This window comes from Taudactylus pleione, unplaced genomic scaffold, assembly GCF_031769625.1.
Source record: "Taudactylus pleione unplaced genomic scaffold, aTauple2 ptg000008l, whole genome shotgun sequence".
Classification (NCBI taxonomy): Eukaryota; Metazoa; Chordata; class Amphibia; order Anura; family Myobatrachidae; genus Taudactylus; species Taudactylus pleione.
In genome coordinates, this window is record NW_028284411.1 from 1663474 (window position 1) to 1677500 (window position 14027).

Consider the following 14027-nt stretch of genomic DNA (forward strand, 5'->3'; position numbering starts at 1 on the left):
TTTGGCAAAACCAATCCAGATCCAAAACACGAAGAAAGATCCAGATCCAAAACCAAAACACAAAACACGAAAAGTGGCCGGTGCACACCCCTAGTATATATACAGTGGCGTATCTATAATGGGTGCAGTGTGCGTGGGGCACTCGGGTCCCGCACCGCACACACTGCACCCATATTTTTTTTTAAACTTACCTGTCCAAGGTCTCACATCGGGTGTCACTGCTGCTCAGAACACCGGAAAAATGGCCGTCGTGCACACAGGCCCCCTCCTCTCTTAAAACGCCCCTGTATATATATATATATATATATATATATATATATATATATATATATATATATTAGGGGTGTGCACCGGCCACTTTCATATTTTGTGTTTTGGTTTTGGATCTGGATCTTTCTTCGTGTTTTGGATCTGGATTGGTTATGCCAAAACCACCCTTCCGTGTTTTGGGTTCTGGGTTTTGTGTTTTGGATCTGTATTTTTTTTTAAAAAAGCATAAAAACAGCTAAAATCACAGAATTTGTGGGTTTTTCTGCTCCTATGCTATTATTAACCTCAATAACCTTAATTTCCACTCATTTCCAGTCTATTCTGAACACCTCACACCTCACAATAGTGTTTTTATATCCAAAAGCTTGCACCGAGGTAGCTGGATGACTATGCTAAGAGATACGAGTGGGCGGCACAAACACGTGGTCCATCTAGGAGTGACACTGAAGTGGCAGACAGGATGGCAGTTTGAAAAACTAGGCCCCAAACAGTACATAATTCAAAGAAAAAAAAGAGGTGCAAGATGGAATTGTCCTTGGGCCCTCCCACCCACCCTTATGTTGTATAAACAGGACATGCACACTTTAACAAACCAAACATTTCAGCGCCAGGGTCTGCCACACGACTGTGGCTGAAATGATTGGTTCGTTTGGGCCCCCACAAAACAAGCTGGCAATTAATCTGTCCCTGCACAAACTGGCTCTACGGAGGCAAGATGTCGTCCTCATCCTCCTCATCCACCGATTCCTCACCCTCTTCCGTGTTGTGTACATCCTCATCCTCACAGAGTACTAATTCATCTCCGCTGGAATCCACAACCACAGGTCCCTCTGTACGTTCTGGAGGCTGGTCTCCCTGGAAGAGTTGATAATTAATTTTATGAACATCATCTTCTCCACATTTTGTGTAAGCAACCTCCTACGCATTTCGCTGACAAGGTTCCCGGCTGCACTAAACACTCATTCGGAGTACACACTGGAGGGGGGGCAACTCAGGTAAAATAGAGCCAGTTTGTACAGGGACCTCCAAATTGCTTCTTTTTCCTGCCAGTACAGGTATGGACTGTCTGACATGCCTACTTAGATGCTGTCACCGATGTAATGCTTTAACAGACAGACGCACACTTGTCGCTGCTGCTTTAAGGATGCAAGTGCGGCTACAGCCCACACAATTCACAAAGACAGAAAAAAAAAGAAGAATATTTTTATTGTTTGTGGAGCACACTTTGAGGGTGTCACCACCCTTTAACAGACAGACGCACGCTTGTCGCTGCTGCTTTAAGGATGCAGGTGCGGCTACAGCCCACACATTTCACAAAGACAGAAAAAAAAGAATATTTTTATTGTTTGTGGAGCACACTTTGAGGGTGTCACCACCCTTTAACAGACACACGCACGCTTGTCGCTGCTGCTTTGAGGACAGTATCATATGCAGTGACAGTAGACTTGTCAGAAATTGTTGGCACGTCCTTCAGTCCGGACCAGATGTCCAAACCGGCCCTTGACTTATGACACAGGCGCACGCTTGGCACTGCTACTGTGTTGATGCACGTGCGGCTACATCGCACACAAGTCACAAACACATAAAATAGTTTTTTATTTTTTGGAGCACTTTGAGGGTTACACCACCCTTTAACAGACAGAGGCACGCTTGTCGCTGCTGCTTTGAGGATGCAGGTGCGGCTACAGCCCACACAATTCACAAAGACAGAAAAAAAAAGAAGAATATTTTTATTGTTTGTGGAGCACACTTTGAGGGTGTCACCACCCTTTAACAGACAGACGCACGCTTGTCACTGCTGCTTTAAGGATGCAGGTGCGGCTACAGCCCACACATTTCACAAAGACAGAAAGAAAAAGTAGAATATTTTTATTGTTTGTGGAGCGCACTTTGAGGGTTATACCACCCTTTAACAGACAGACGCACGCTTGTCGCTGCTGCTTTGAGGATGCAAGTGCGGCTACAGCCCACACAATTCACAAAGACAGAAAAAAAAAGAAGAATATTTTTATTGTTTGTGGAGCACACTTTGAGGGTGTCACCACCCTTTAACAGACAGACGCACGCTTGTCGCTGCTGCTTTAAGGATGCAGGTGCGGCTACAGCCCACACATTTCACAAAGACAGACAAAAAAAGAAGAATATTTTTATTGTTTGTGGAGCGCACTTTGAGGGTTACACCACCCTTTAACAGACAGACGCACGCTTGTCGCTGCTGCTTTGAGGACAGTATCATATGCAGTGACAGTAGACTTGTCAGAAATTGTTGGCACGTCCTTCAGTCCGGACCAGATGTCCAAACCGGCCCTTGACTTATGACACAGGCACATGCTTGGCGCTGCTACTGTGTTGATGCACGTGCGGCTACATCGCACACAAGTCACAAACACATTAAAAAAATAGTTGTTTTTTTTTTGGAGCACTTTGAGGGTTACACCACCCTTTAACAGACAGACGCACGCTTGTCGCTGCTGCTTTAAGGATGCAGGTGGAATCTAGACGGGATTTGGAATCGGGGACACACTACCTCCATCAATTGTCTAAATCCCACTGCACTAATGGTGGATACCGGACGCACGTCTAACACCAACATAGCAGTCAAGGCCTCAGTTATACGTTTTGCTTCAGGATGACTGCTGTCGTACTTCATCCTCATCGCTAGGGACTGTTGGAGGGTCATTTGTTTAGTAAAAGTAGTGGTGTTCCTACTTCCTCTCTGGGATGATGAACAACTCCCAGCAGCAGCAACAGCACTAGGAGGAAGTGGTTCTTGATCTTTCCCTATTTTATTTTTATCGGAGAAAGTTTGGTCCTCCATTTATGTTATATTGATATATACGTGCTGCTAAGGCGCACACAAACACAGAAAATATTTTTTTATTTTTGCTGGAGAGTAGTGCACTTTGTGGGTTACACCACCCTTTAAGAAATGAGCTAGCCGGCCCTTTACTTATGACACAGGCGCACGCTTGGCACTTCTTTGTTGATGCACGTGCAGCTACTGCGCACACAATTCACAAACACAGAAAATATTTTTTTATTTGGTTTGGAGTGTACTTTGGGGGTTACAGCACCCTTTGACGGTAAAGCCAGCCGGCCCTTTACTTATGACACAGGCGCACGCTTGGCACTACTTTGTTGATGCACGTGCGGCTACTGCGCACACAATTCACAAACACAGAAAATATTTTTTTATTTGGTTTGGAGTGTACTTTGGGGGTTACAGCACCCTTTAATGGTCAAGCCAGCCGGACCTTTACTTATGACACAGGCGCACACTTGGCACTACTTTGTTGATGCACGTGCGGCTACTGCGCACACAATTCACAAACACAGAAAATATTTTTTTATTTGGTTTGGAGTGTACTTTGGGGGTTACAACACCCTTTGACGGTCAAGCCAGCTGGCCCTTTACTTATGACACAGGCGCAAGCTTGGCACTACTTTGTTGATGCACGTGCGGCTACTGCGCACACAATTCACAAACATAGAAAATATTTTTTTATTTGGTTTGGAGTGTACTTTGGGGGTTACAGCACCCTTTAATGGTCAAGCCAGCCGGCCCTTTACTTATGACACAGGCGCACGCTTGGCACTACTTTGTTGATGCACGTGCGGCTACTGCGCACACAATTCACAAACATAGAAAATATTTTTTTATTTGGTTTGGACTGGAGTGTTCTTTCGGGGGTTACAGCACCCTTTTACGGTCAAGCCAGCCGGCCCTTTACTTATGACACAGGCACACGCTTGGCACTACTTTGTTGATGCACGTGCGGCTACTGCGCACACAATTCACAAACACAGAAAATATTTTTTTATTTGGTTTGGACTGGAGTGTACTTTGGGGATTACAGCACCCTTTAACGGTCAAGCCAGCCGGCCCTTTACTTATGACACAGGCGCACGCTTGGCACTACTTTGTTGATGCACGTGCAGCTACTGCGCACACAATTCACAAATACAGAAAATATTTTTTTATGTGGTTTGGAGTGTACTTTGGGGGTTACAGCACCCTTTAACGGTCAAGCCAGCCGGCCCTTTACATATGACAAAGGCGCACGCTTGGCACTACTTTGTTGATGCACATGCGGCTACTGCGCACACAATTCACAAACACAGAAAAAATATATTTTTTTTTAGCACTTGGGGGGAGCACCCCTGATGGACAGAGCACCCCCTGGACAACACTACAGCACCCCTTTAGGACTGGGACACTGCACAGGACTTTGGAGTGGACACAGCCCCTATGGACAACTGACTGCACAACACAGTCCAGCCAGCCCCTATGGACTTTGAAGTAGTGGACACAGCCCCTATTAACAACAGCAGCACAGCACAACACAGCCAGCCCCTATGGACTTTGAAGTAGTGGACACAGCCCCTATGGACAACAGCAGCACAGCACAGCACAGCACAACACTACTCTGCACTACACTACACTACACTACACAGCCCAGCCAGCCCTAACTCTCACCCTCCCTCTTCACTGTCCACAGCCGAGTGAGAAAATGGCGCTGACGCGGGTACCTTATATAAGATCCAAAACCCGCGAGACCCAGAAGGCGGGATGATGACGTTTTGCCTCAATTTCAGATCCGAGTCAGGCGGGAAAAGTCGAGCCGGCCTCGGATCGGGTGGGCTCGGGGGGGTTCGGATTTCAGAAATCCGAACCCGCTCACCCCTAATATATATATATATATATATATATATATATATATATATATATATACCAATCATCCATAATATTAAAACAGCCGAGACCGGTGAAGTAAATAATTTTGATTAACTTGTTACAATGGCAATTAAAGTGACCAGTCAGTTCGCTAAGTTGATGTGTTGGAAACATAAAAATGGGAAACGTGGGGATCTGAGCAACTTTCACAAGGGTCAAGCTGTGATGACTAGAGCATCTCCAAAACAGCATGTCTTGTGGGGTGTTCCCGGTATTGCGGCGGTTAGTACCTATCAAAAGTGGTCCAAGGAAGGACAACCGGTGAACTGGTGACAGTGTCATTGGTGCCCAAGACTCACTGATCAGGGCCGTGTCATGCTACTGAGGTTCTATATAAATTATTATTAGAATAATACAAAGAAGATATTTAGAACTTATTAACATCTTCTTTATTTCTTGTAATCATTTTTAGAGTTAACACTCACCAGCTTTGTGGAGCTCCCTGGGACTGCAGTGAGATGAGAGATGAGGCAGCAGCAGCTCAGCCTCTCTTCTGTATAGTCAGGCATTGCTTGCAGAGATGGGGGCGAGGCCACAACACGGGCAGTAAGCTGCACAGAAAGAGAGCTAATAGAGGCATGCCTCTGAGTATGGGAGGTGTGCCTCAAGCACTGATGAAAACCTTGGATGTGTCATGTGACCAGGAAGTGTCCTACAGTTTTTAGAGCTCGGAACTCAGTCAGCAGCAGCAAGACAAGACATAGTGATGCAGGTAGGAGAATCAATGGACACTGAATCTTAGTGTAGTGAGGGGAGAGTTACAGTGAGTAGAGGGTGAGATAGGTTCCCAGCACTCATACTCATCTCCATGTGTGCCTCCACAGCCATTGACCTCACTGCACAACACTGTCACTGATGCACACGAAGAGCGAAGGCTAGCCCCTCTGGTCCAATCCCACAGAAGAGCACCTATAGCACAAATTGCTGAAAAAATTACCGCTGGCTACAGTATGATAGAGAGGTATATATAGTGTGATAGAGAGGAGTATACAGTAGGATAGAGAGGTGTATATAGTGTGATAGATGGTGTATACAGTATGATAGATAGGTGTATATAGTGTGATAGAGAGGTGTATATAGTGTGATAGAGAGGTGTATACAGTAGGATATAGAGGTGTATACAGTAGGATAGAGAGGTGTATATAGTGTGATAGAGAGGTGTATACAGTAGGATAGAGAGGTGTATACAGTAGGATAGATAGGTGTATACAGTATGATAGGGAGGTGTATATAGTGTGATAGAGAGGTATATACAGTGTGATAGAGAGGTGTATATAATGTGATAGAGAGGTGTATACAGTATGATAGAGATGTGTATATAGTGTGATAGAGAGGGGTATATAGTGTGATAGAGAGGTGTATACAGTATGATAGAGGTGTATACAGTATGATAGAGAGGTGTATATAGAATGATAGAGAGGTGTATACAGTATGATAGAGAGGTGTATATAGTGTGATATAGAGGTGTATACAGTATGATAGAGAGGTGTATACAGTATGATAGAGAGGTGTATATAGTGTGATAGAGAGGTGTATATAGTGTGATAAAGAGGTGTATATAGTGTGATAAAGAGGTGTATATAGTGTGATAAAGAGGTGCATACAGTATGATAGAGAGGTGTATATAGTGTTATAGAGAGGTGTATATAGTGTGATAGAAAGGTGTATATAGTATGATAGAGAGGTGTATATAGTGTGATAGAGAGATGTATATAGTATGATAGAGAGATGTATATAGTATGATAGAGAGGTATATACAGTATGACAGAGAGGTGTATCTAGTATGATAGAGAGGTGTATGCAGTATGACAGAGAGGTTTATAAAGTGTGATAGAGAGGTGTATATAGTGTGATAGAGAGGTGTATATAGTGTGATAGAGAGATGTATACAGTATGATAGAGAGGTGTATACAGTATGACAGAGAGGTGTATACAGTATGACAGAGAGGTGTATACAGTATGACAGAGAGGTATATATAGTGTGATAGAGAGGTGTATACAGTATGACAGAGAGGTGTATACAGTAGGATAGAGAGGTGTATATAGTGTGATAGAGAGGTGTATACAGTAGGATAGAGAGGTGTATACAGAAGGATAGAGAGGTGTATATAGTGTGATAGAGAGGTGTATACAGTATGATAGATAGGTGTATACAGTATGATAGATAGGTGTATACAGTATGATAGAGATGTGTATATAGTGTGATAGAGAGGTGTATATAGTGTGATAGAGAGGTGTATACAGTATGATAGAGAGGTGTATATAGTGTGATAGAGAGGTGTATATAGTGTGATAAAGAGGTGTATATAGTATGATAGAGAGGTGTATACTGTGTGATAGAGAGGTGTATATAGTGTGATAGAGAGGTGTATATAGTATGATAGAGAGGTGTATACTGTGTGATAGAGAGGTGTATATAGTGTGATAGAGAGGTGTATATAATGTGATAGAGAGGTGTATACAGTATGATAGAGAGGTGTATATAGTGTGATAGAGAGGTGTATATAGTGTGATAGAGAGGTGTATACAGTATGATAGAGAGGTGTATACAGTATGATAGAGATGTGTATATAGTGTGATAGAGAGGTGTAAATAGTGTGATAGAGAGGTGTATACAGTATGATAGAGAGGTGTATACAGTATGATAGAGAGGTGTATATAGTGTGATAGAGAGGTGTATACAGTATGATAGATAGGTGTATACAGTATGATAGAGAGGTGTATATAGTGTGATAGAGAGGTGTATATAGTGTGATAGAGAGGTGTATATAGTGTGATAGAGCGGTGTATACAGTATGATAGAGATGTGTATATAGTGTGATAGAGAGGTGTATATAGTGTGATAGAGAGGTGTATACCGTGTGATAGAGAGGTGTATACAGTATGATAGAGAGGTGTATATAGTGTGATAGAGAGGTGTATATAGTGTGATAGAGAGGTGTATATAGTATGATAGAGAGGTGTATACTGTGTGATAGAGAGGTGTATATAGTGTGATAGAGAGGTGTATATAGTATGATAGAGAGGTGTATACTGTGTGATAGAGAGGTGTATATAGTGTGATAGAGAGGTGTATATAATGTGATAGAGAGGTGTATATAGTGTGATAGAGAGGTGTATACAGTATTATAGAGAGGTGTATATAGTGTGATAGAGAGGTGTATATAGTGTGATAGAGAGGTGTATACTGTATGATAGAGAGGTGTATACAGTATGTTAGAGAGGTGTATATAGTGTGATAGAGAGGTGTATATAGTGTGATAGAGAGGTGTATACAGTATGATAGAGAGGTGTATACAGTATGATAGAGAGGTGTATATAGTGTGATATAGAGGTGTATACAGTATGATAGAGAGGTGTATACAGTATGATAGAGAGGTGTATATAGTGTGATAGAGAGGTGTATATAGTGTGATAAAGAGGTGTATATAGTGTGATAAAGAGGTGTATACTGTATGATAGAAAGGTGTATATAGTGTGATAGAGAGGTGTATACAGTATGATAGAGAGGTGTATATAGTGTGATAGAGAGGTGTATATGGTGTGATAGAGAGGTGTATACAGTATGATAGAGAGGTGTATATAGTGTGATAGAGAGGTGTATATAGTGTGATAGAGAGGTGTGTATAGTGTGATAGAGAGGTGTATACAGTATGATAGAGAGGTGTATATAGTGTGATAGAGAGATGTATATAGTGTGATAGAGAGATGTATATAGTGTGATAGAGAGGTGTATATAGTTTGATAGAGAGGTATATACAGTATGACAGAGAGGTGTATATAGTATGATAGAGAGGTGTATACAGTATGATAGAGAGGTGTAGAGAGGTGTATAAAGTGTGATAGAGAGGTGTATACAGTATGATAGAGAGGTGTATATAGTGTGATAGAGAGGTGTATACAGTATGATAGAGAGGTGTATATAGTGTGATAGAGAGATGTATATAGTGTGATAGAGAGATGTATATAGTATGATAGAGAGGTGTATATAGTATGATAGAGAGGTATATACAGTATGACAGAGAGGTGTATATAGCATGATAGAGAGGTGTATACAGTATGATAGAGAGGTGTAGAGAGGTGTATATAGTGTGATAGAGAGGTGTATACAGTGAGACAGAGAGGTTTATATAGTGTGATAGAGAGGTGTATACAGTATGATAGAGAGGTGTATATAGTGTGATAGAGAGATGTATATAGTATGATAGAGAGATGTATATAGTATGATAGAGAGGTGTATATAGTATGATAGAGAGGTACATACAGTATGACAGAGAGGTGTATATAGTATGATAGAGAGGTGTATACAGTATGATAGAGAGGTGTAGAGAGGTGTATATAGTGTGATAGAGAGGTGTATACAGTGTGACAGAGAGGTTTATATAGTGTGATAGAGAGGTGTATATAGTGTGATAGAGAGGTGTATATAGTGTGATATAGAGATGTATACAGTATGATAGAGAGGTGTATACAGTATGAAAGAGAGGTGTATACAGTATGACAGAGAGGTGTATATAGTGTGATAGAGAAGTGTATACAGTATGACAGAGAGGTGTATACAGTATGACAGAGAGGTGTATACAGTATGACAGAGAGGTGTATATAGTATGATAGAGAGGTGTATACTGTATGATAGAAAGGTGTATATAGTTTGATAGAGAGGTATATACAGTATGACAGAGAGGTGTATATAGTGTGATAGAGAGGTGTATACAGTATGATAGAGAGGTGTATATAGTGTGATAGAGAGGTGTATACAGTATGATAGAGAGATGTATATAGTGTGATAGAGAGGTGTATATAGTATGATAGAGAGGTGTATACAGTATGATAGAGAGGTGTATATAGTGTGATAGAGTGGTGTATATAGTGTGATAGAGAGGTGTATACTGTATGATAGAGTGGTGTATATAGTATGATAGAGAGGTGTATACAGTATGATAGAGAGGTGTATATAGTGTGAGTTTCCCACCTGAGACCTGTTTAATGCAATGGGGTCTTAGTACTAGTTCCTGCTAGAATTATTGAGACAGCTAATTACATGGCCATAGATACTCTGTAACAGTAGGGAACATAGAAGTCAGACTGGATCCCATTACTGACCATGATGCTGTCCTGGATAGATAGTTCCTTGGTTATAAAACATCTGACTCAAAATTGTAGGTGACAAGATTGGTCAGAGTTAAAGCATCAAGTTAATTATGTTGGAGCCTGGATCCAAGCGCAAAACTACCACAGAAAATGTGACCACTTTGAAGCCCCATCTGCCATATGACATTATGGGGGTGATGTACTGAAGCTTCTAAAGATGGAAATTGGAGAAATTACCCATATCAATCAATCAGCATCTACATTCCATTTATCAAGTACATTCTATAAAATGATAGCTAGAATCTGATTAACTTCTATGGGTTTGTGTTACATATTGTTGAAGCTAAGTTATGTGAACGTGCAGGGCCGTGACTAGGGTGGTGTGACATGTACCACGTCACAGGGCACCGCAGGGAATGGGGAGCTGTTCAGGCCTGTCAATTTTATGTTTATAATCATTCTCATTTGTAGCTTCCTCTTCTTTTATCTCCTGGCTGCCCCTATATCCTCACTGGCCGATTCCTCCTCCATCTGGCCACCTCCCCAAGCACAATCAGTCACATCCTCTTTTATTTAACATACACATTTCATAATAATAGTAATACCTGGGACTCAAACCTATCACCTCTCACATTGCATTCAGACACCATGGAGTATCTGCCCCACAATTTCTGAAGGCAGATCTGAACACAGCCATCGATTCCCGACCCATGTGTTACCAGCATATCTCGAGTACCCTTGCAGGTGAGTTCAGCCGCTGTCACAGGGTACATACACCGATCTCCATGCCACTGATATTTGCTACATATAAACTACAAACAGCGCTCTTTCTGTACCTGCAGTCTGTGACCTACACTGCCATCTCCAGGCTTGTGCACGGCTGTCTGATGGACAAATCCTACGGCAGGTGCAGCTTCCCCAGCACTCTCATAAATCTAGAGCTGGTGAGTTATACGGCATAATTATTGTGTATCATCACTGCAGCCATTGAATTCACACTGTATTTAGCAATGACACCTGGATAACAGTGGTATAAAGGGATTGGTTCAACTTCATAATTATAAGGGACACATAAGATGTGTCATGGCCCTTCCCCATAAGGTAACATGCATCTTATGTACCTATTTGTAAAATAGGGGGGCGCCAATGTTTTATTTTGGCCAGGGCACCTAGTTACGGCTCTGGTTCAGCTCTCCAAACTGGACCTGGCACTTCCAGGCTCTGGTCCATACCAATTTGTATTCCTCTCACAAATTATCCTTGACAAATAAGCAGGTTTAGGGTATGGAGAAGTTAACTTTAGTATTGTAGCTGGTCCTTCATCAGTTATAGGCAATTCTGTATGTGTGATGAGAACATTGGTACTTCATGATGTCTAGGTGATTATGCCTATTGAGATACATCATTTGATGTGTAGAGAATTGAGAACAGAACAAAAATATATTTGAGATACCTTAATTTCAATATATGAAGCTTTTATTATCAAAAAGACAGGAAAGTGTACTGACATGTGTCTCAGCTATATATTATTGCATGGATCAAAAATTAATGCTCTCCCTTTTTTAATTTTTTTTGTTTGTTTCGATTCGTATATAGTGATAAAAAAAATAATGCTATATTCTACTATAGCTTCTTTCTAAATGAGCTCACCCTACTGAGAGCACAGATTTATTACAGCTTGCACAATCAGTTGGTGTTAGAAGTGGGATGTAGACATTTCTGGTAAGGAACTTTTTGAAATCTCTATTTTGAGATTTAACCCTAGGGTAGGACCTGCAATTCTCTCTGACGTCCAGAGCTAACTAACCTTTGCTTGTCCAGATTGAGCAGACTTATATTAAGGTAATAATCTATGGGAGGGATTTATTAAAGCTTGGAGAGAGATAAAGTGGAGAGAGATAACCAATCAACCCCTAACTGTCATTTTTCAAACACAGCCTGTAACATGACAGTTATTAACTGATTGGTTGGTACTGATCTTGAATGCTGCTAAAGACATTTGTTCTTAGAAAACTGAGTGGTTATATATTTATAATCATTTTTGTATAAGGACTATTGCTAACGTTCACAACTATTTGTGCATTATTGCAGGTGGATGGCATTAAACCACTTGCAGAATTTGAGGTGCAAATATTAATTATCAGAACTTGCATTAACCCCTTCGCTCCTGCAGGTTTTCTCACCCTTGTGCTGAGGCCATTTTCTGACGTTAGCGCTTGTCACCTTTCAAATATCAATATCAATAAATTTTTTTTTCCAGTAACCGCACAAATGAAACCATTTTGTTTCAGAAGACTTTATATTTTCAGAAAATCTCATTACTCTTTTTACTCATTCGAACATGCCGAATTTTTTTTTAAACCCAAATGGGCAGAAAAAGTGTTAGCATGGAAATTTCCTGAAAGGGAACAGAGAGACCCTGAGAATCTGTACTGCGCAAGTGCAGGTCTCCCTTTGCAAGATCGCTCGCAGTTCCCCAGAGCCACAACATGACTGACATGCTGCGGCATTTGGGGGGAGTAGTGACTGGGACCATTATACAAAAATGGGGGGTTGCCCCATTTTGTAGGTGTGGCCAGGCACCACTGGCATAGGGTAACATTGATGCTCACCAGACAGTAAGTACTAAGGGGGGATCCCCCACTTTCTATGATGGCTGCCCCTGATTTCACTGTGCCAGGTTTGGGGGAGGCCTGTCCCAATCCCTAGACTCCATAATTTTTCCAATCTCTGATCGCCATGCTTCCTCCTTACTAAGTCCTATTTTGTGTTTGTTTCTCATGTATATCTTTATCATGTTTATATCCCATTGTATATGCATATAGAAATGCATGTATTTATTTATGAAGTTATTTTTATAATGTACTATCAAGACTAAAACTATACAAATTTGGTAAGTTCCTGGTTAGAATTGAACCCATGACCCCAATGTTGCGAGATATCAATGCTAACCACTGTGCCTGAGCAGCCACAAAATCAAGTTGAAACTATTGCAAGAAATCTGCTTACAAAGAACGACTCTTCCCACCGTTCAGTTATGTCGAATGGCTTTCTAGTTCTTCACAAAGGTAACATGACATTCGTACATCTGTCGTGGCTCCCTAACACTATCTATGCCACACCAGCCCTCTCTATCGTCTGGCTGAAAGTCAGCGTCGGAAGCACCGCCCACTGGATCCCAGAATCCTTTATACCTTCACACACACACACCAATCAATCTCACCCAGATAGTGCAGCTTTGTGTAAGACCTTTCCAGTAGTAAGCAGTAGGATTCTTAACCCATTCTGCCCCTTCTGGGGAATGAGTTCTGTACTGGACATTAGAACGTGGCAAAGTACCCTCACTGCCACACTATGGGCTCCATTTACTATAAAGTGTTTTACACTAAAGATATTTAAGATATTTAGCACTAGCGCTCGCCGGAATTTTTTTTTTTTACAGTCCAGAATTCATCATTGAAGAGCTCGCCGGCGAGCGCTAGTGTTAAAAAAAACGGCAGCACTGTGCCTCTCTTTAAACAGCGATGCCGAGTGAAGTTGATTTTTTCACGTGTGAACTGTGCGCATGCGCTGATCAGCAGCCCAGACACCGCGAAGATCTGGAAGAGGAGCCATATTGTCTGTGCGGACTGATGCTGATTCCAGGAGGGCTACCCTTATCTGTTCCTGGCTGCCTCCCCTCCAGGGTAACCAGAGCCAGCCCTAGGCAATTTGGTGCCCTAGGCAAAATTTTGACTGGAGCCCCCTAGCAGATAATCCCACCACCAATCAAAGGCCCCCACTTATCAACGAAGCATAACCCCTTTAGTACTCGCTAAGGGGGTTATACCATCTTTTATGGATTTAACAAACAGCTGTTTGTCAAGCATCGCTTTCAATATCTTTGAGATGGCGAGTGTGGTGCAGTCCCCATTGCCGGCACTGCAGAGCC